General features: G+C 41.6%; 1 protein-coding gene across 3 annotated transcripts in view; it reads left to right on the forward strand.

Annotated features, from left to right (window-relative positions):
- The first annotated feature begins 468 nt into the window (after window positions 1-468).
- Window positions 469-23,592, forward strand: part of ARHGAP8 (Rho GTPase activating protein 8) — an 86,245-nt gene continuing 63,121 nt past the window's right edge. Inside the window, exon 1 of one of the 3 annotated variants that reach the window (XM_087766340.1) lies at window positions 469-977. The gene's annotated coding sequence lies outside the window, so the exon portion shown is untranslated. Of the gene's footprint in view, window positions 978-13,608; window positions 13,629-23,592 lie in introns of those variants that run through there. The other 2 variants (XM_087766339.1, XM_087766341.1) reach the window with 2 other exon arrangements.

Below are 23,592 nucleotides of genomic sequence, written 5' to 3' on the forward strand. Positions count from 1 at the left end.
CCACCAAACGCTGGCCACCCAGAACCCACCAGCACGCGCGTGCCTTACAGCAAAGGGCCGCATCTGACTCCTCTGCATCCCTTGAATGAATTACAAAGCGTGGGTCCCCCCCCCGAGCTCTCTGTCAATATGTTCCTTGCTCCCCGCTGTAGTCAGATGGCGATGCTTGAAAACTTGGTAACTAATTTATTTTTCCCCCTAAACAATAAAAAGGCAGCGAAAAGAGATTAATTTCCACATCGTGCTTATGCCTCTGGTTTTGTTTCCCCGCTCCAGCAGGGCCTGGGGGGTGGGCGCGGCGCCCAGGGCCCGGGCAGCGCCGCCCCAGCCCCACACCCCCCGGCCGGCTCCCTCCTCCTCCGGCCGCGAACCACCGGCGGGAAACGAAACCGAAAGGCCGGGGCCCGTGCTGGGTCGCCGACACCCGCCGGCATTTGCTCTAAAAGCTGCACCCCCGCCCGCTGCACCTGCGTGGGAGGAGGGCGGCGGGGCGGCCCGGGCCTCCAGCGCAGCGCACCGCCCCGCCCCGCCCCGCCAGCCCGGGGCCGACGACGAGAGCCCCGCTTCGTCTCCCCTGAGGAGCCCCTTCAGCCCCGCAGCCCCCCACGCCGCCTCCGCTTCGGTCAGCGGGGCCTGGTCCCGGCCCGCCCCGGGCCTGAGGCGAGGGCGGCCACAGCGCGGCCCAACAGCCGCCCCCGCTGCCTCCCAGGGGCCGGAGGCGCCGGCCGTGCCCCGGCCCGCGGCCTCGCCCCTCCTCCGGCCGCCCGCAGGTGAGGCCGGCCCCGGGGCGGTGCTGCCGCAGCCCGCCTGCTTCGTCTCGGCCCGGAGGAGCACCTGTGGTGCCTGCGAGCCCCCGCCCGCCGCCAGGTACGTGAGGCCGGCCCGCCCCGGGGGGTGCGGAGGGGCCCAGGCTCCGTGTCCTCGGGGCCCAGGCCGGTTTCCCCGGGGCGGCAGCGGCGACCTCCTGGTGAGGGAAGGTAAAAGCGGCTGGGGCTTCCCGGGGGGTGAGGAACTGGCTGCCGGGGGGGGTCTTCGGGGGTGGAGGCAGCGGCAGGCGGGGCCCCTGGGGGCGCTTGGGCGGTGGGAGTAGGTGCCCTCGGTGCGTGTCGAGCCCAGCGCTCGTCGTGCTTCTCGTTGTAACAACCTGTTGCGGTGCCCGTGGGCGGAGGGCGCCCCGCCTAAAGGCGAAGCAACCGACGGGGTGGTCTGGGGTTCCCCCCCCCCAGTTTTGCTCCATGGGGCAGCGGCTGTGCCCGGGCAGGCTTTCGGTGTGTCCTTTCTGCCGGACGCTTTCACTTTTACAGTTTCCCACGTTAACAGGATTCAAAGGTGGCAACGAGAGGCAGGTTTATACTGTAACAGGTATTACACGAGGCTGTTGCTTTACACCGGTGCTTACGCCTCAGTCCGCAAACTGAGTCTTGTGGTTATTTGCACAAGGATATGACTCAACTGAATAGGATTCTACACATTAAGAATACGTGAAATAATTTGCCGGGTTTGGTGGTAGGTAGGTGAATTTGCGCTCTTGTGGCCGTCCCCACCAATTTCATGGGAGAACTTCATCGGACAAAAAGTTCCTGCATGTGAGTCCCCTTGCAGAAACGGAGCTTGCATCAATATAAAAACCTCACAAGAAACACAGAAAATGGGGTAAGGATTACAGTAAACATTATGTGATTGAGGTTCAACACTATAACTGTAGGCCATAAAATATCCCTTAAAGAACATCTCTAGCTATATATTGATAAATATCCCTTAAAGAACATCTCTAGCTATATATTGATATGTTGTGCTTTTAGGGTTTTCTTTCGCCATCTTTGTTACCAGTCCTTTGAGAATGAATTCCTCATCACCCCCATTATAATAGATATATATTTTTTTATTAGTTCACTCTTCGGCACCCTGTCTATGCGTGTTGCGTCATAGTTTTGGCAAGTAGTTAAAATCTGTATCAGTGCACATGTGCTTAAGGGGCTGAATTCACGTTGTATGTGAAACTTTCATTCTGACCTTTCCAAATGCCTGAGTGATGACCTTGTTATTTTGTAGTAAGTTTTCCAGGCAGAAGGTGGCACAAGGTTTAGTTAAGGCCGATTTAACTCCGGGGCGAGGGTGGGGGGGCTGTGGAGTACAGACTGGAACCGGTTCCTCTCGTTTGCTGCCATTAGCATTCCTGCAATTCCTCCCATCCAGCCCCCCTTCCAAACGCACCCTGGTAGAAGTCCACGACAAGGCTGAAATCCTTCAGGGCAGACAAAAGAGGCTGAGCCTCTCTTCCCAGCCTTGCACAGCAGGTAAGCAGCTCGCCTGAAATCTAAGGGAAAGGCCCGTTCCCAGTTAGGTGCCTTTTCACTTCCCGCGAGGGTGATGGAGTGCGCAGCCAGGAGTTTCCTGTCCTTGATGCTGTACGTTGTATTGATGACCTTGCTGCTGGGGGTTTGGCTTTTTTTTTTTTTTTTTTTCCTTCCACTTTAACGCAGAGAAGCTGTTGGCCTGCTACTGGGTCCATGAGCCGAATGATCACTGAGCTGTCTTTCAGTTCCACAAGTCCAACCTAGGTAGCTGGATGCAGGACTAAAGCTCCTCATGGAGCAGTAGTCAGGACCGCTGAAGGCAGAAGCCTTGCCTCCATCTGACACCAAAGCCTCTTCCAAGCAGGAGTGACCGCTGCTTTTGGGAGGTGTCTTGGCATCTAAGTCTGATTTTTGCCACTGACATGTTATAGGCCTTCAGTATGCTGCCTAAAAGAGCATGCCATTTTATCGTCAAATCTAGTAGTTTGCTGAGAGGTCTCTGAATAGATCTAAGTCAGGCAGTGATGTTTTGTAACCAAAGAAATTCTTTTTTAAAGTTGCTGTTACACAAGTCACTTATTCTAATGTCTTCAGACAAAAACATGCAGTAATGCTAGGTGGAACTAACTTTAATAAGGGAAATGAAACTGAGTTCCCTGTGTGGTTTTCTTCATTGTTAGATCAGGAATTCAAAAAGTAAATAAACATGGGGAGACGTAAACTGTATTTTTAAAGTTCTTCTGGATTGAATAAATGTTTAATAATAGTAACGCTGGGGAAATGTGTAAACAGTATTTTTTGTACTCGCCTGTGAACTCTTAAGCTTTTTTATAAGAATATGGATAGAGCCATGAACTCATTGTGTGACTGAGCTGAGTGAGTATTCTACGTGCTTATGTGAGTATTGGGTTTTATTGGTTTTAAATGTAAGAGTGGGGTTTTTTTCAGATAAATTGTTCAGAGTCAAAACGGTCCTTAGTGTAAAGGGTTTGTGCATAGCATAGCTGTAAGTGTTTATGCTGTATTGACTGGATTGGTTTAATTTTTAAATTCAGCTACAACAGAACAGCCATTGTTTAATAGGCATTGTGTTATTGAAACTAGAATTCCCATTTTTAAGACTACAAATGTTTCAATATTTTTTTTTTAATGGGATTTAACAGAACATTATAACTCTAGGATCAGGATTGTCACACTGCAGACTATGCAAACCACAGTCCAAGATGGTACTGTGGCTAGGGATGTAGGATGCAGCTCTGAGAAGTGGAAATTAGGGGATCTAGACAGGCTGCTGCTCAGGAATGGGTGCAGCAGCCAAGGCCTCCTGGGAGTGACTCCAGATCCAGCATTAGTGTGAGTCGCTCTTGCTGCTCACCGTGCCCACAGCTGGGGTTTCGGATTTCTTGCCAGCCTCCACACCATCATAACCCAGTGCCAGGCAAATGATAGAGACCAACTGTGGGAACCACATATGACCTGCTTGTGAGTTACGCGAGGCTGGAGTCACACAGGTTGACCTCCTTTGCTTTTGAAGAAAAAAGAAATGACACTTGTATCTGGCAGCTTTCCTGCGCATCCCCCACTTCATTGGCCCAGCTGAACTGCAGGAAAGAAGCAGCTGTTTCATGTCCAGGAATGAAGAGGTCTGGTTAGGATTTATATTACATATTAAAAAAGCACATAATTTTTCAAGAAAAAACAGGCTATGTGGACAGTATCAAAATTTTAACAACAAAATAAAATAAATACAGAAAAAATAATTTGGAAAATATAAAATCATACTTGTTTTAACTGATAGTTTTTTCCCCCAAGAACCCTTTAGAAGATGTGGGTAAAAGTACTGATGAAGGGGAAAGTTTGAGTCAGCAATATCTAAGGCTGAAAAGGAATGAAAGTGCAGAGTAACTGTAAAAGTATTGCCAAAAGACGTTTATTTTAGCAACACTGCTGGATATTACTGTAATAAGGCACAGATTCTGTTGTACATATACACTGTTCAAGCCTGACAGCTTAAAAACGGACAACTTGGTGCCTTTTCAAGGAGACAATTATCAAAAAAGCTCTCTTTGCATCAAATGAGAGACTGGCAGTTAGTATTACCAGTATATTAAAGAGTGGCTTAGTTGAACTACCAAATTTTCCCTGACCCTAACTAAAATAAGCTCTTTTGTTACAAAATATAAGGCATTTTTCAAAGAGAACTAAATATAATCATTGACTTATAATATCTGGTTTAAGAAACAAGAACACTTGAGGGAAGAAAAAGAAGAAATTATTATTTCTTCTTTGCTTCTACTGGAAGTCTTACTTTGTTCATACTTACTGAATGTTTCATTCTGTATTACTGAATTCACTTTATATGATACTGAAGCAATCCATATTCTTTGAGAGTTTTTCTCCTCCTCCTGCTCACTCTGTCTTTTGGAGGCACAATCTTTGATCTATGATGACAATAACTTTCACGGCATATGCAGGCAGTGACTGCAGGTGGGGAATAAGTAGCATGAGCTGACGAACATGTAAGAAATAATCCTCTAATCATGCAAATACGGGATGCAATGGGTCAAACCACGCATTTCTAAGAAATTTTGAATCCTGTGAGTGCTGCCATTTACTGCACCTGGGGCTGCAGGTGCCTCTGAGAATGAAGGACTATGTGTCCAATGCCAGGCACTCAGCACTGAATTCCAGCTGTTATTTGGGTTTTTCTGTAGACTGGTGGCTATACTCAGTTTTCTTTTATTATCAAGCCAATTCTTTATGTCAGGCTAGTCTCCACATTCTTAGTTCTTTGAAGAGCAAAGTATCTCTCTCTCTCTCGGGAAAACCAAATATGTATGGGTTATTCCTTTAAGCTATTTTATCATGCTTTTAAACTATTCCAAAAGTAAGGACTATATTTCTGTTTTCACCATTCAGGGAGCATGCCAGATGTGAGTCAAGGGGAGCAAGCTAGGATCAGCTCTCCTGAGGGAACTGCTCTGTTCATTTTACTTACATGTTGTCTCTTGGCAAGCTCGTAGGTAGTCTTCAAGTCATCTAAGAGAAGAGTTTTGTTTAATGACTTACAAAGTATCTCCTTGGAAATTGTTGGCAGAGGCAAAAATGGATTCCAGATCATCCATGTTAGCTCTGAGACCATCCCTTCTCCTCTTCCCCGTGTCCAAGCCTCACCTCTATGAGTACCTCCCCTGCGTTACTTAACAAGAGGGAAAGACAGTCATCTTAGTAGAAATGAACGGTTCGTCTTCAGATCATGCTCTCCTCTGCAGAAGCTGAAGTAGGAATTACACGGAATGAAAAAATACCGTTCTGAGCCTGTAATTAAAAATGTCTTTGCACACATGCACAGGGTCCTAAAAATCCTATTGTTGAGGCAAACTCATCTCTGGCATTCCTGAAGGTTTGCGTGCTAGGCTTAGGAAGTGCAGTGATACTCTTGTAACAAACTCTGTGGCTTTGTATCCATAAATAAACTTTTAATTTTAAAAAAACCCATGGTAATTCTATTGTAGGGTGTCATATTGAAACCAGTGTAGGTCATCATCAAGGCTGAATCTCAAGATTAGCTGTATGGACTTCTGCGTCTTGATGTGATGGAATAAGTGACAGCAATTGTAGGTTGCTATTTCTGAGGCCAAGCAATGTAAGAGGATGTAACAGCTGATGTGCTGATAGGAAAAAAAATGATGAGATAGAACAATCTTGGGTTTCATTTCAAGCTACATTAGTGGGCACAGATTTTCTGCTTATTATCCCCAGTTGGGACTCATTCAGCTTCTCTCCTATCTCATTTCTTCTCTCTTACCTTGTTCAAATCCCATTTCTTTCACTTAGCCTTCTCAGTAACCCTTCCTGAACTCCCATCTTATTCACGTGCTTCTTTTGAGGGTGGAGAATTTCAGCCCACAAATGAAGTTGTGAAGAACTGAAAATAGGGTCTCAGACTTGGAAGTTTCAGGTGATACCAACTAGACCATGGTATTAATCCTGTCCTTAGTAAAGAAAATCCCCAGCAGTGTAACTTCATTGCCTTTCAGCGATGTCTGCCTTAAGGGCTTTTTCTTTGATTTGTTCATTCTGAAGATATCTTTTATACTTTTCACATTAATGTATTCTGGGAATATTTCTTTTAACTGTAAATTCTTAGCAAAGACTATGGCTGATACTGTGTGCTGTGCCGTGCTTGTATTTCACTGGGTTTTTCTAACTTTGAAATTAAGCCTGCTGAAGACTTCGGGCTTCCTCTTTTGTATGGTTCCCACAACCGCCAGGGAATACACTGGCTTTGGCATGATGCTGCAGGGTTGTGGTGACAGAGCTGAACATCAGAGCTTCAAGAAGAACATTCACCAGGAATTAGTTGTTCTGTGACATACAGTGATGTTCTGTGACATAGTGACGTATGGTGACAGCATAGCGGAATGAAGATAATGTTTAACAAGTTACAACATATACCAAGTTTCTGCAGATAGACACTTAAAACAATTTAAACTAAACCTTAAAATCCTTACGGAGTTCTCGGGCATTTGCGTGCCCTTGTGGTAGCCCTCAGTAGTGGGGATTTTGCTGGCCATCGCAGGCTCACACTGATGAGCAGGGAGAACTTGGGCTAGATGCGAAAAGGGATACACAGGAAAAAGTTACAAGGAAGTAGGTCTTCCCCCCTGCCCCAGTCTCCAGTGAAGAATCTCTGTAAATATCCACATCTTCTTAATATTCTTCTGATATCACGTAACCTACGCTATTCCTGTTTTGTCTGATGTTGCGCTCTCAAACCTCTGTTGCTTTATGCACACACACGTGCGTGTCTACTGAAAATTTTCCACTGAGATGCCTACCAGTGAAAAAGCTGTAGAGCCACCTCTGTGTGAACATTAAAGAAAACCTATTCCATGTCTTTTGTTAGACCATGGAATGTAAGGTCTATAAACGCATGATAATGTGCACATTGACAAACCAGTGTATTGAATGCTACATCCTGAAATACTTTGTGGTATCTTATATCACATAACTAAGAAGAACTAGAGAAGATTCAGAATATAAAGCTAGCGAGTCCATTTTTATTTTTAAGAAGGCATTGAATTATTAGGGAAGAATGCATAACCTGCCATATAAGAAATTGGAAGGATTGTTCACAGACTTTCCATATCCATCTTTACTATTATCATTCAGTATTTTAATCTACCATGTGAGGCAGAAGAAAGCACAAAAGTTATTTTGGTTGCTATATACTTAGTCTTCCATGTGTTTACATATATGAAATACATAAATAAATGGAAACAATTTAAAAAGTCAAGTGTTTTATGGGCTTTTTTTTCTCTAAATCGCACTTTCTCATCTGGTAAATGTTACTAACGAAAGGCCTGTAGAGTCATGGGAGCTTCTACTTTTGGAAGCTGTCCCAAGCTTGAGAAGCCACTTGCCTGAAGCTTGAGTTTGAGGCTGAAACTCAGAAGTTTGGCATGTTCCCTACAAAGCTGGCTTTGAAAAAAGCCTATGCACTAAGGGCTGATCTCTGTAGCTTCAGAAAATACTGAGGCTCCTAGCAGCTTATTTATATCTAGCTTCAATAAGTGGTAGCATGGAAACCTTGGTAGCCATAGCTTTAAATCTCAGTTTGATATAACCGCTCTTTTGCATGGATATAGCGCTTATTGTCACCTATTGAACTAAACAGGAATTAAAAGGTCACTTTTCTGAAAAATATTCTATTGGTTTGCACCCTGTGTTTCAGAAGTTGAGAACTGGCAGCTTCAACCTGCTTGTTGAATGTTAGCCAAGATTATGTTCACAGGTGGATGCTAGGGAGTCCCCTGCTGAAGCTGGGTGCTGTGGGAGTGACTTGCCACAGAAGGTGGATAATTCTTGAATTCCTCAGAAGAGAGTTTTTAGTGTAAGCAATGATCCTATACTTGGGAGGGAAAATACCTGACAACATAGGAGTGAGATCCTATCCCAACTCGGTCGAGGTCAGTGTAAGTTATAGTGGTGACTTGCTTGGCCACAGAATCTCACTCTGTGTATGCAAGAATGCCATTAAACCTGTAGGTGAGTTTTCACGTTAAACTCAGAAGACAGAAATAACCAGTGCCTGAAGGCTTAGTATCATCTTCCCTGCGCTGGTATGTGCACTGGGCCTTGTTTATTTGGCAGTGGTTTTTTGATCTTCCCTAATGGTAGGAAAATTCTTTTGCAACAGTATTCAGGTAGAAGAGTAAGTTGTGGTTATGTTTGCATCTTTGTCTCTGCATCTGGACTTACTATACGTGCTGTTTTGCTTGACAGAAAGATTAAGCAGACTTGACAAACTCACAATTGTAACCTTATCTTTGCGGTCAGAAGCCTACAAGTCAGAATAAAAGATACGTTATTAAGACTTGCAAAGGAAAACACTGCAGGAAAAATGAGAGGGAGGAAAAAAAAAAAAGAAATTTGTGCTTGATTCAACAGCTGTCTTTGCAAGTAGAGCTTGGTCGTGTTTAACCCCAGTTGGCAACTAAGCACCACACAGCTGCTTGCTCACCCTCCCCCATCCTGGTGGGATGGAGGAGAGAATCGGGGAAAAAAAGTAAAACCCATGGGCTGAGATAAAGACAGTTTAATAGGACAGCAGAGAAAGAGACAATAATAATGATAAAAGAATATACAAAACAAGTGATGCACAATGCAATCGCTCACATCCCAATGCCCAGCCCGTCCCCAGGCAGCGATCGCTGCCCCGCAGCCAACTCCCCCCAGTTTCTATACTGAGCATGACATTGTCATACGGTGTGGCATAGCCCTGTGGCCAGCCTGGGTCAGCCCTGCTGGCTGTGCCCCCTCCCAGCTTCTTGGGCACTTGGCTCTGCCAACATGGGAAGCTGAAAAGTCCTTGACTTATTATAAACATGATTTAGCAACAACTGAAACATCAGTGTGTTATCAACATTATTCTCATCCTAAATCCAAAACACAGCACTATACCAGCTACTAGGAAGAAAACAAACTCTATCCCAGCTGAAACCAGGACAGCTTGTAGTACTGCATATTGGTGTTATACAAATGCAAGTGATATTATAGGTCTCTCTTATGAGTCTTAAGGTTTGTTCTGGGTGTGGTGGCCTCACTGGTTGTTTACTGTAACCTGGTGACATCCCATGTATAAATATGTGGTGATCTGCTGCAGTTAAAATAGAAAGAATTACACTGATATGAACCTGAAAGCTCGTAATTTTTAAGTAATTAATTGTAATTAGCTTCACATCTTGCATTTCTTATTTCCTCTGACAATGTGGCAACTTTTCCCTTTTTTTTATCACTTAAAAAGGTTTCTTTCCCTTCTGCAAAAGACCTGTGCAAGGAAACTGGTTGTTTACTGAAAAGTCTGTGAAGATATTCAAGTATCGAATGGTACCAACTAGGAACCATTAAAATTACCAACTAAAAGAAAGAAATTGTAAACCAGGGAGAAATCTTATCCTTAATTTCTTGTAGTTGTCTTTGCTCTTAATTGTACCAACAGTAGGTAGAAGTTTTTGGATAGAAATGTCATTTTAAGTATAAGATGCCTTTGAATCGTTAAAACAACTTCTTGTTCCAGCCTAGCAGCATCTAGCAGGGCCCAATTATTATAAATGGGATTATTATAAATTCACCTTTCAGTTTCTTTTTTATTTCATTTTCTTTCTTTCCTAGCAGACAGGAAGTGTGAATGAATTGGCTCTAAAGCCAAATGATCCCTCTCTGCCCTTGGGATAACTTACTGAGGATTTTAAAGTCAGATGGTGAGAAAAATTTACACTAACATTTAAGAAGCCTCATGAAAGCCTACAGAAGCCTGACTAAATCTATGAAAAAAGAAAGAGGGGAATCATTAGAAGTCATATACCAAAGACTGGATGAAAAAGCAATAGTACTTTACTCCTGAATGACACTTTTCAACACAAGCTCATAAAGAGCTGTGCTGGGATACCGTTACCAACATTGAATAGCATGCGTCTCCTCGAGGAGTCCCGTTTATTTTCACGGAGTATCTACCAGGTGGGTGGAGGATGGGGTACAAGTAGTAGGTTTTGGTTCTAGCAGCTGTAGTCAGGGGGAGCGGAACCAAATTTCATTGTAATCCTGCTACCTATGAAAGTACTTTAAAGCAAAATATATCTCAACATGAGCTGAGAGTGGCAAGATCTGGTTAGTTGAAGAGTGGCAGAACTGCTTCCTGATTAATCAAGCAGCTAACACTTCTTTGAGGCATTGATTCACGAAAAGCTTGAACACATAATTCATTTTAGCTGGACTTCAGTTGAGGGTGTATGTGAGCTGGTGTTTTATGGCTGTCCCGAATGCTTTCCTCAATCTGGGCCTAATAGGGCTGTATATCTGTTTTACATTGAGACATGGCAAGTGACTTACAGGTGTTTGTTCTTAATATATAAATAAAAGTGAAGAAAAGAATACAAATCCATGTTTGGAAGGAGGCAGAATATTCTGTCAAGTGCTTTGTTGCATTGATGTGTTTCTCAAAGTTTACGCTTGAATATGTCACTGTTCCTGAAAACTAATCTGGTAAGCAGTGTGCAAGGTTGTTTTTTTGTTTTGGTTGCATTTTTATTGTTTGTTTTTTTTTGTGTGGGTGCTGTATAATTTTAATTAATCCTCTGAGAGAATAGAAGGCTGCTTCATCCTAGCCTTGAATTCTTTCCGGGGTTTGGCATCTAAGCTGATTCTAAAAAAAAAAAAAAAAAAAGCTGGCTTAGTAATACTCATTCTGACTGTTTCATATGGCATTTATTGACTATGGGCAAGAGCTAGGACAAAGACAGCACTTACGTTAATCAGTCTAAAGAAATAATGTTTTTCTTGCCAACCATGTTGGTAAAGCAAGTGTGTTATGTAGCATTTCCGGAGAGGTAAGCCATGTGTCCACATCCTTGGAAAGGGTATAAATGTTGTTCAAGAAAAACTAGGGATTTATGTAAAAGGTTAAATTTCAAATTATGGCAGTCAGAGGAGAAGGCCCTCACCTGACAACCTTATTTACTTCTGATCATTGCATTAATGAGTAATTTGTATGTTGTTCTTCTCTGCTATACGGCCTTGCTGTTTTCCACAGCTGACTTACGGTAGCCTTGTCCCCTTGCTTTTTTCTCAAACTCTGCACTCTTATGTTTATGTCCTGCTTAGTAAATATTTATTAAACAGATCAAAGGGAATATTGTTGGAAGGTGCATAATATGATAAGTTGCTGCCTACACAAGCTTCTCTTTGAGGTCACCTGAAGGGCTTGAGTGCCTGAAAACCTGCCAGTCGTTCTTTAACCTTGCTGCATTGACTTAATAAAACCCATAGTATTTCCCTCTATGCCTTGCTTAAACTCAGACCTTTGTGTCACTTCTGTTGTAGTAGTACTTTAGCCTGTAACAACACTATAGACTGTAGCAACACTAAAGACTACTTCAACATGTAAGTAATACAAAATTTCTGCATGTTTTCCATTTTTGTGATGCGCTGACAGAGGAGAATGAGTAAACAATGTGGTCTTGTTAGACATTAGCATAGGTTTAAGTAAGCGTGTATACAACTGATGCACTCGTATTTTTAGATTTGTGTAGCGATTAGTATATGTATGTTTGAAAGTTCAAAAAGATCTGGATACCAGTGTTGTTTAAGTGCCTCTGAAGAGCCTTCTAGTTCTGTTTCATGGAGATTAATGGGCTAATATGTGTCATTCCTGCAATATGTTACCAGTGTTAGATTTCTTACGTGGGAAATAGGATTTATTCTTTTCCAGATGTTAGAAATTTTGATTCCTTCCTAGGATGATAATTTGTGCCTGTTTGGGGGTGCAGTTAAAGAGGGAAGGGTAATAAACCAGGTGCAATGACAGTAAGTAGTTTTACATGACAGTAGGGAGTTGGCAAGATTTCTTTTGAAGTTGACTTTTGTTAAAGTATGGAAAAGGTCTGATAGCAGAATCCAGTTAATAATGGTAAGTCATCATTTCAGCCACCATGCTACTGCTACCACTTAGTTTCTTTTTCTACAGTCTCTTACCTGAGAACTGCTCTGTAACGTGCATGACTATAGACAAATACCTTTGGATAAGGTGATGATGTCTTCAGGGCTACTGCTACCACTTAGTTTCTTTTTCTACAGTCTCTTACCTGAGAACTGCTCTGTAACGTGCATGACTATAGACAAATACCTTTGGATAAGGTGATGATGTCTTCAGGGTCGAAGCCTTTATAATGGGGCAGTGGTTCCACAGTCTTTATTACCAAATATACATGCAAGCGGATCAGCCAGCAATGAAAATTTGATCCAGATCATGCAGTGATGCACAATCCCATTTCTGTCAATTTAGTCAAAGTACATTGAGGCAGCAAAAAAGCATAAGTCCTTGTTTATGTCAGCTTCAGGAGGACAGGAGATACTTGATGCCACATAAATCTTTCTGATTAAAAAAAATTAACCTGCCAAAATTATTTGAACAAATTTGAATTCGTAGAGTTCGCTTACGCTGTGTCATTTCTTTTTTTCATGTGACCTCAGTTTTTCTGATCCAGTACAGGGAACTTGGAAGTCACACTTAATATATCATTAAACCATGACACAAGACGCTTCTTGTGCGGATTTTAGCTAGTCTTTTTGGAGCTAGTCTTCTGTATGCCATACTAGGTAAGAGAATTACACCTTTGTATTTTAGCCATATTTCAAACTTTAAAGTCTAACTTTAGGGTTGGGTGGGGTTTTTTTCCAGCCTTTACAATTTAGTATAAGAAGAACTGCCTTCTCCTCCCTTTTCCTCTTCTGTTTCTTTTTCTTCCTCTGGTTCCCATTACTCCGTAGTCTTGGCTGACAAATTTATTATTTTATTCTGCAGTTTTGCACGTACAAGAATTCTTTGTGCTCTTCCACAACCATTACCTATCACACAATTTTGCTCACAAAAGCCAGCAAAATAAAGTGTGTGTGAGATGCTAGGGAGTTTTAGTTCTGGTGGCAAGACGAGTGTCCTGGTTTCAGCTGCGACAGAGTTAACTTTCTTCCTAGTAGCTGGCATAGTGCTGTGTTTTGGGTTTAGTATGAGAATAGTGTTGATAACGTGCTGATGATTTAGTTGTTGCTAAGTCGTGTTTATAATAAGTCAAGGACTTTTCATCTTCTCATGTTGGCAGAGCCAAGTGCCCAAGAAGCTGGGAGGGGGCACAGCCGGGACAGCTGACCCAGACTGGCCACAGGGCTATGCCACACCGTATGATGACATCATGCTCAGTATAGAAACTGGGGGAGTTGGCCAGGGGGCAGCGATCGCTGCTCGGGGACGGGCTGGGCATCGGTCAGCGGGTGGTGAGCAGTTGCATCACTTGTTCTTCCTGGGTTTTGTTTCTCTCTCTCTCTCTCTCTCTCTTTCTCTCTCTCTTGTTTTCCTTTTCATCACAACTTATTATTATTTTTTAAAATTATTATTATTTTATTTTATTTCAATTATTAAACTGTTCTTATCTCAACCCACGAGTTTTCTTCTGCCCTTCAAATTCTCTCCCCCATCCCACCGGGGGAGAGAGGGTGAGCAAGCAGCTGTGTGGTGCTTAGTTGCCAACTGGGGTTAAACCATGACAATGAGCACTTTAACATTGTCTTTACAATTCTAACATCAGGAAAACAGTTGAAGCTCTTGAGATGTAAAATTGTTTTTCAATTTTTGTTCAGTTGTAACTCCAGAGCATCTATAGAAACCTAGTGTGGGATGTGATTTTAAAAATCAAGATTCTGAGGATTGGATGTGCTGATGTGAATAGAGGGGAAATTTGAGGTGAACTTAATACGGAAGGAAGTTGCGTCCAAAGTTAGATTTGAAGTGGCTGTTGTTCCTGCTTGATGATATTGATAGTATCGAACGTGTGAACTGTTTTGGGCCCTGCTAAGCCCCTTGGCACAGGCAGATCAATGACTGAGTACTCATCTGAAACACTTGCCAGACTGCTTTGGCAGCTTCCTTGACATCATGAATTGAACTCATGTAGCAAAACACTACCAGGCTTTACAGTGCTAAATTTCCTGCCTTGCACAGTAAGTTATGGTAAGTTACAATTGGATGGGTGGAAAACATTTAATCTTTATACTTGTGAATCAATGGGGAAATAGCTGTTTTGGGCAAACCAACAACTAACTGGGTCTTCAGTGCACTGGTTAAGAAACAAACCAGTGCAAATGGAGAAGCAGTGGAACAATAGGTGCTGTTATCGTCATTTTACTTGATTTTGAATTGAGATTTATAACTAAGCATGGGCTATATATTCACCATATAAAATGGCTTTTGGAACTTGTCTCCTCTGCTTTACAGTACTATTTCATTTCGGTTCAGCTTGGATGTGGGAGGGGTGATGGTAGGCCTGGGTATCGCTACATCTTCACAAGAACTGGAAACATTGGCCTGTTACATAAATATAAGAAGAATATTAATTTATTTTAAAAGCCCTAATTTATTCCAGCCAGAGGAATCCCCAGTGAATAATTATACAATTAAAAAAATCCTTTTTATCATAATACACCAACCCTTTGTCCAGTAACATGTCAGATTAATTTAATTAAAAAACACAATCTTAAAAATATACTTGTCTGCAATTGAAAGTGTGTAATCCCTTGAGATGGAAGTGCTAGTTAAACATGAATTCAGCCCAACATAATTCTGCCACATTAGTGTGTATTACAGTATATTAATTTAGAGAGCAAGTTCCATAGATGACTGATCATTAATGTTTATTATGATTACATTATAGTAATCTTTGTTTAGTCAATAAACATTTACGCTGAACCAAAAAATGGTGGTGTAGTGTGTCATATTGCAGCCACTTATCCATGTTCAGATAATTTTGTCCTAACGATACAGCAAGCTTACATGGCTTTCTGTTAATTGGTTATACATTAGGCACTTTTTTTTTCCATGTGCTTGTACTGTGCCAGATGAACGAGTGGATGCGATAAGAAAATAGCTGCACTGCTTCAGACAACAAAAGAGTATTTCCAAACCTTCTTTGCTAGTAATGGGTAGAAATAATCCCTTTACTTTAGTGCTTTCAGAACTGGGAATGGCTGATACATGCAGATATTTATACGCAGTAGGGAAACAATTTTTATTTCACTCTGACATGCTTAATTCTTCCCATAAATAGATTTTTGACTTCTTCCAGCAGAGAAGGTATGGCAGGGTGGAAGGAAGAGACCGTGCTTACGTATTTCACGGTCAATGAAATGACAATGTGTCACTGGTTTCCCAGTAGAGGCGGAAAACAAGTGATGGGCAGTCTGTAGGTTCAAAATATAACCTACTCTGTTTACCTATCTGCTCCAGTCCTGCAACAGAGGTGATCACGCTCATTATAGAGGCCGGCAAGTTGCCATATACTTTGAGACTGGACATAGTATGTAGCTGTGGGAAAATGTTTTATTAGGTGAGGTCTGCATGGCAGCCTGCAGTCCCGAGTCAGCTCTCAGAGGAAAGACGGGAGTGGACAGAGTTGGGTTTATGCATCCCACAGGGGTTGTTCACGGCCCAGGCCAGCCTGTAAAGGACATCCCAAACTGCAACGCAGCCCCTGCCGCAGGAAGGGTGTGCTTGTGCTGCACTAGGCAGTAACCCTGTGCTTTCATATCTTTCCCACTCCAGCATCTTTACTATTTTAGGTAATTGTGTCCTAAATTTTCTTGTATACAAACATGAGTGTATGTCTAAAAAACCTAATGAATACATTGTTCTCCCCCAAGGTTCTCTCCAAGAGGAAAAATAATTCTATCCAACAAAAACTAAACTTCTCATTTCAGGGGTGTGCTACACAGTGTTTACCATCTTCCCTGCTGAGAATTCACTTTCTTGCACAGTGTAGCATATGTTGCCTTATCTATTTTATATACAGTGGATGTTTGCTTTAAATGAATGCAGTGCTGGTTAAAAAATTACCCAGTTGATGGCATCGGAAACTGAAGTCTGATTTATCATCAGAGCAAGTAGCATGTAGGCACCTCCTCCCCTCCCTTCAACATTAATAAATTTTTGTTCTAAACAAGGTTGGAACCAACGGGGGTTAAGAGAGTCCTTCAAAATTACGTTTATCATCTTTGATAAAAATGCCTACCCTTTCTATTAAGTTCCTTGTCTCTCCTGTCTTTGCTGCTGTACATCCATGTGGTGAACACAGAGTTTGCTTTGTATTCACACTGAATTCATGCTTGTAACTCAGTGATGAAAATTGTTTGTGTACCAGGTTATTGAGCCATCAAGCTTCACCAAACACTATATCACAAATGAAAACCATTGCTTAGAAAATTAGTTCTGGTTGCCAGTATAGTTGTAAGTACTAAGGGAATACGAGCAAATACATTTACTCATTCGGTCAGGTTTCAGCATTAACAGTTTAAGCAGAAAAAGTATAGTGGGATGAATTCTTAAGCCTTAATAATTTAGGAAGTTGTACAAATGAGAGAAGATCTGTCTGCAAATTTCAGACAGAGTTCTGTTCTAACAAATATCAGAATAGCAGCAAGAAATGTAGTGAACTAAAGAAACACCTTTTCTGCAGTTAGGGACTTTTCATCCCCTTTCTTCCTGGAGGGTCTGCAACCCTGGAGGTTCACTTATTCGTGTGCCGCCTGAGAGCTCGATATCTGATTGTGCCGGGAGTGGGTGAGATGAGAAGAGAGAGAACTTCAGGCAGGAGGACTTGGACAGCAAAGCAGAGGGTTGTGTTAACCAGCAGATTTGGTGGTGGTTGCAGGTGAAAAATCATGCGCAGAGGAACTAAGCCGTGGTGAAGGAACTAGGGAGAAGGTGGAGAACATAAGAGTCATGGTGGAAGGGAAAACAGAGATGAACAAAGGGGAAGGCCAGACAGAAGCAAGGAGAAAGGAAGTACTTGGTGGATCGAAAGACAGGAAAACAAAGTGAGAGGAGTTAAATCAAGGGAGGAATAAAGAGCCACTTGAATGGGCATGGAGAGGTATGACTGAAAACACAGCAGTGGAGGGAGCAGCAAGTAGCAGGCCACTGACTCCCCCTCCTTCTTCACATTGCCAGCAGGCACCAGGATTACCAGAAAGTTGGCATTTGGCTGAACAGAAGACGGGATTATCCCATCCCATCCCATCCCATCACAAAGTGGGAGTGTTAAAAGAGTGTAAGCACAAAAAGCCAGGGGCGAGTTGCCATCAAAAATTGGCATCAAAACCAGAGTCCCTAGACCTAAGAGCAGTAACGCCTGGGAGTAAGGAAGTAGGGTTTGGGCTGCAGGCTCTGTAGGGAAGTCATGCACTGTGGGGAAGAGGACCATAGAAGTGCCAACAACCCGTAGCACACTGTCTACAGTAATTGCTCTGCCAAGTTGAGACACCAGCCAGGATTTCTGCATGGCGCTAGGCTGTGCTGGGTGGTGTTGCCATGTAGAGTGATTTTTTTCATGGCCCAGATTTGCAATGCAGGTGTGCTCTGAGTAGCCCAGGTGTTGGAGGAGCAAAGCCACCTTTCCATATGGCTTCAAAACTCAAAAGAAACAAAGCAATTCAGGTGTTTGGGGGGGGTGCGTAATTAAAGAATAATGCTTTAGTATTTATCCTGGAGTAAATACTGAAAAGACTGCTGCATGAACTTGGGCTTCTTTCCAAGTTTAGTACAATATATACCATCACCAAGTAAACGCTGTTCTATTTTCCAAGCACTGAATGGATGAACCTAGTAGAAAATTGCTTTCAGAGAAATCAGTGCTGTTTGATCAGTGTGTAACTTGGTATGATAGAGCACAGAGGCTTGTGACAGGGAGACTGTCTTCCTTTCTTTCTGATTTTCAAGGCTGGGTCTCCATCCACAGCAGGAATTAACCTTTGTGCGTGCTCCTTCTCTGATCATTATATGAAAAGAAGCTCAAAATCTCCCAAACTAATGTGATATAGAAGGACAAAGTCTTTGTTTGGATTCTTTTTAAGGCCATATGCGTTTAATTTTTATTTTTACTCTTCCATTTTAACCTAATATTTTTCATCTTAGCCTTAAAACCAGATAAGTTGTTACATTATTTCTGGGACAGAGAAGTGATAGTGCAGCACAGTGTTATTTTGTATGGAGATGGGTAGCTTTAACCATTATAAATTCTATACTGTTTTTGTTCATTCTGAAAAAACAGAGGTGTCAAATATACATGTAACAACCCAAACCATGTTAAAATTTATGCACAAGTTTAATGCTCAACAGATGCAAGAATATTTCTAATATTTTACTTTAAATTGCAGTGTGACATTTTTGTGTGTTAAGAGAAATGGAAATCAATTTATATAGATGCAATTAAGAATAGTGATTATGCGTTTAAAGTTGATTGAAATATCCATACATAGTTGGATAACCTTTTGTAAACTTGCATGTAATAATAATTTTCTAATTGTAAATATTAATTCACCAACTTGTGTATCATCATCCTTCAAATTCTTTAGTTTTTTTCCATTTTCTGAATTATTTTTTCCTTTGAAAATGACTTTTTCATGGAAAGTTTTGGTTAAAAATATTTTGACATTGCAGAGAAATATGGCCTGTTCTAGCAATTTGTGTATATTTATCTTTACTGCACCAAAATCAGTGGAACTTATTACAGTAGTAAAATTAATTTGGGATTAGAGCCCAAATGGAAAATTTAATAAAATTAAAACTGTTTAAATTTTCCTGAATTTCAGGGTTCAGTGACACTTCCCATCAATAGTGATGTGTGGAAGTAACATTAGAATATTTACTTTTCCAGGTTTCACAGTATTTTTGTTTTGAAAAGGGTATTTTGGTTCTGTGCAAAACTGGAGATGCAGCCGTGCAGCTTTGCTTGCTGCATGCAAAGCCTCATCACGCAGCTGGCATCCTTGCAGAGGACGGGAGTCCAGGCTGTAGGGTGAATCTGTACTGGCTTTCAGTGTGGAAGGAGAAGTCATTGCAGCAAACAGGAGACCCCCTGTATTTTGAGAACTGTTTCATCCATCTGTCTCTTCTTCTTGCTTACGCACTTCCCATTTCTCATCTGGTCAGCATGGTAGGTGCAGTTGGGTGTTTACATCGCACACCTACGCATCTCTGCCACAGAGCATAGGCCTGACTTTAGGGCCCTCTGTGTTCTCTGAAAGATGCAAGCTGCTGTCAGATATAACAGAGTGTGGCTGTTAGGTTATAGGCTCCCTCTTCCTTCATCCCTTGGTGTTGGGTGAAGGTAGAGCAGCAAGCAGGGCTGTACCGCACCTCCTCCCTACCTGCAGCCTCTCTCAGCGTGCAGCAACGGCAGTGCGTTGCCTGCTAGCATGTTGCTAGGAAGGCAAATGAGACACCAGCTCTTGCAGGAAAAGTGGTTTTTTGTTTGTTTGTTTTTTCCCAGGGGAAATACTATACCAAATGCCTCCAAAAGTTTGGGGGAATCTGGGTCCTATGTGTAAACCTCTGCTACTTATTTAGTTATGTATACAGTATAAACAGCTGCCTGACACAAAGAAAGAAGAGAAGCAAGAGAGAGTAGAAGGAGAGAAAGGAAAGAGAGTAGCTGGGAAGTGTTAGTATGGCAGCTATAGATGTAAAAAAGGAAGAAAAAAAAAAACCCCACAAACAAAACCAACACCTCTACCTGCTGCCAAGTGAAACTTAAGAGTTTCTGTGGTCTGATAATTTGTAGAAACTCCAAAGAAGAATGGATTTTCCATATTTTCCACCTGTGATGCAGATCTCCGATAACTCCAACGTTAACTGGTAATTTAAAATGAGTATGTACTCCATACCCTCAGGTTGCCCACTCCCACAGCATTTTGCGCAAAATCGGGAGCAGAAGCTGGGAGAACAAGAAGTGTTGGGCCGTCGTTGGTACTGCTGCAGCAGAGGCAGCCGGGAGTTTGGGGACAGGGAGCTTGTTGGTGGAAAAAGCTGATCGGTGAAGAGGTGGTGAGCAGTGAAGGAACGCTGTCATCAACTGTACTGCTTGTATTACGTGCTTGGGTGTACAACTGCTCTGCTGCTGAACCAGAGTTTCCTTTCTACAAGCTAATCAATCCATGTGTTGTACATGTGTGGAAATACAGTAATCCTCTTGATTTTATTTATTCTGTCACAAAAATCAGTCTAGGTCGTGACAGACCCTCTGAGTAGCAAGGCAGGCTTTTGACGTTAGCTGAACTAGACCCAAATCAGTCCTTAAAATAAAGGAGGCCCAAAGAACCACAGCCCTGTATGCTCTCCCTGGCAGTTTGTCCTCTTGGTGTCTCCTTCCTATGCATGACCTAGCTGAATTTTCACCAACGTATTGCCAGCAAAGGATGGTAGGTCAATAAAGAATATCATAGAATCTCAGAATAGTTTGGGTTGGAAGGGACCTTTTAAAGGTCTTCTTGTGCAAGCCCCCCTGCAATGAGCAGGGACATCTTCAACTAGATCAGGTTGCTCAGAGCCCAGTCCAGCCTGGCCTTGAACGCTTCTAGGGATGGGGCATCTACCACCTCTCTGGGCAGCCTCTTCCAGTGTTTCGCCACCCTCATCGTGAAAAATTTTTTTGTTATATCTAGTCTGAATCTACCCTCTTTTAGTTTAAAACCACTACCCCCTGTCCTGTCATTACAGGACCTAGTAAAAAGTCTGTTGCCATCTTTCTTATAAACCCTCTTTAAGTTTTGAAAGGCTGCAGTATGAAATAAGAAAATAAATGAATAAATGATGTCAAATACCTGAAACAAACTGCTAATGAAGAACATCGACTTTGGTTTTGGTAGGCATTGTGTAGGAAATACACGGAGGAAAAATACTGTTTAGTACAGATAAACTATGGGAAGAAAAGCAGGATGCTCTGAATACACTTTTCACGAGTACATTATGTACTCAGCTCATATGTTGCTGTGTTTATAAATTCCATAGCAAAGTCACTGCAGTATTATAAATAATAAAATAATCTTCTGAAACCACTTTACCTGGTTTTGTAGACGATATCCCTTAGCAAATACTGGGTGTACACAGAATTCTCATCCTATCAAAATGTAAATTGCAGACCGATGTTACATGGTGAGCTGTGTCACACCTTTTAAAGTAACAAAGAATATCAGTGGAAGGCAAGAACATCAGAAAAAAAAAGAAGAGAAACCACGCTATTTAAATTTGAAGAAGAACATATCTGACAGCTGAGTGAACAAAAAGAATAGGCATCAAAGACATCTGCGCCTTGACAAATGTTGGGAGGAATCCCTCGCCTTTGTTTGGACTATCCGTAGAGGCGAGTTCATTATCAAGCAGTTCTGTGTGCGTGACTGCCTTCATTTTTGATAAAGTAATGCTCTTTTAGGGATGTTAGTAAGTAATAACCTTGCCTGTGGAAGGATATAGGATGTGGTATTTTATAAAGTACTTCCAAATTTCTGTTATTAATGAAAGGCTTGTAGTTTGGCTCTGTTTGGGGCTTTTTTTACTGCCTTTTTGGTGGGGTGAGGTGGGGGAAGGCACTAAATCTGACAGTTTACTAGAAACGGTGATACGTGGCATGGAACGCTATTAAGGAGATTACGTTATCTCCTAGGAACAGAGAATGCTGCAGTCAACGGGAAATCAATTTCCGAGGGTGCTACAGTAAATTTGTCTTGTAACTGGAAACTTTCTAATTGCTGCCCCAAGGGAACAGTAAGCTGAAAACCAGGCAGATGGTTTCTTCCCCATTTCCCTTCTTCTTTGATTCTGTCTAAATTATTTCTAGCTTCCTAGTAACTTTGTACGTTAAACGCTTGCAAATGTTTTAACAGTCATAGTTGCTCTCACTTGTGCAGTAACTTTGGTGTTCAACAGCCAGATGTTTTTCAGCAGGTTTTGAGAGAGATTTAAATCTGGCCTCTTTAGATTGAGCCACTACTTCTAACTATAGCGTTAGCAATTAGTATGAAGGAGAAATTGGTTTTTATTCAATGCTATGCAGCAGAAGGATTGAATCTTGTTTGTTTTTTTTTTCAAGTGGAGGTTCAAGGAGATGGCTTTTTTTTCCCCCCGTTCCATCAATTCATTGAGACTTTGATTACTCACGTCATCTGAAATGCATTCTCATGTCAAAGATGCAGCCTAGTTTTTATGACTTATGATTTTATTTATGATTTACGCTTAAAATTCAATAGGATGGAAAGGCCTGGTGTAAACAGGTACTTTAGAAGGAAGATAGTGCCCCATTTCCTTATAAGAGCTCTGGGAAATATTTGGCGGGGATGAAGTCTGTGAAGATCAGATATATTGACTTTCTTTGTTCTTCTGAAAGTTTGGCTGAATGCAGGTGGTAGTCTATGAAACCTAAATTGAAAAACATAACAGAAAATTAAGTCACAAAGAGCTTATTATGGTCAAGTTCCAGCTTCAGTAGAAAGCAGAAAGGCCTGCTTGAAATACTCGGAGGCTAAGAGGTGTGAATACAAGTGTGAGCTGTAGGTTGAATTCGGAGCCCCTTGAAAACTTCTCAGTATCATTACATTCCTACAAAATGTAAACATTTAGGAAAAAAAGTTGGGAGGGAATTAGTCAGATAAGATAGAAAAAGTCAGCTTTCCTTTTTTTCACAACTATACTTTGCTTCAAGGACATTTTTAAATTTTGTTTATTCAAAGTGGATACTTATGTACCACTTACTCCTGACCATCACAGGCACACATGATCAGATAATATACCAAGTGCTTATGAGCAAGCTACGTCAATTACTAAATCATCTACAATACCTGCCACAAATTAGTTGCTAAAAAAACATGCATTATCACACTAGTTGCTAATTGTTAATTTTAGAAATGTCAAAGTAGCACTCAGAATAATAATAAAGAAATTAATTACTGGTTGGAATATCAATCACTAAGTATTTTTTTGCATCATAATTTAAAAACAGCAATGGAATTATCATTTTGAATACCATGTGGTAAAATTAACATGAACTGAAATATGTCTGGCCCAGAATTGCTTTCATTTTTTTAATAAAATTGTTGCTTAGTGAGAAATTGCATAATTTTCTATTTTGAACTTAATGGGACTTTTTTTTTGTGTATGTGCTTCTAAATTGACTGTTTCCTGTAAATGGAGATAATTATTTACCACAAGAAACAAATAAGATTGTTATAAAATAGTTGGTAAGTGTTTGAAAATCTTCAAAGTGGTAGAACCTTGTTCATATTTTATCTGCAGTGCAGCAAGTTATGGAAATGCATGGTTGCCTTTGGTGATAATTACTATTACATTAATATCAGATCCGTGAAATGTTTTGAAAATTTATATAACCTTCATTAGCCATCAGAAGCTCTTTTAAATATT

The sequence above is a fragment of the Nipponia nippon genome, unplaced genomic scaffold (genome assembly GCF_047370975.1).
Source record: "Nipponia nippon isolate SJK-2023a ecotype South Korea unplaced genomic scaffold, ASM4737097v1 scaffold_3, whole genome shotgun sequence".
Classification (NCBI taxonomy): domain Eukaryota; kingdom Metazoa; phylum Chordata; class Aves; order Pelecaniformes; family Threskiornithidae; genus Nipponia; species Nipponia nippon.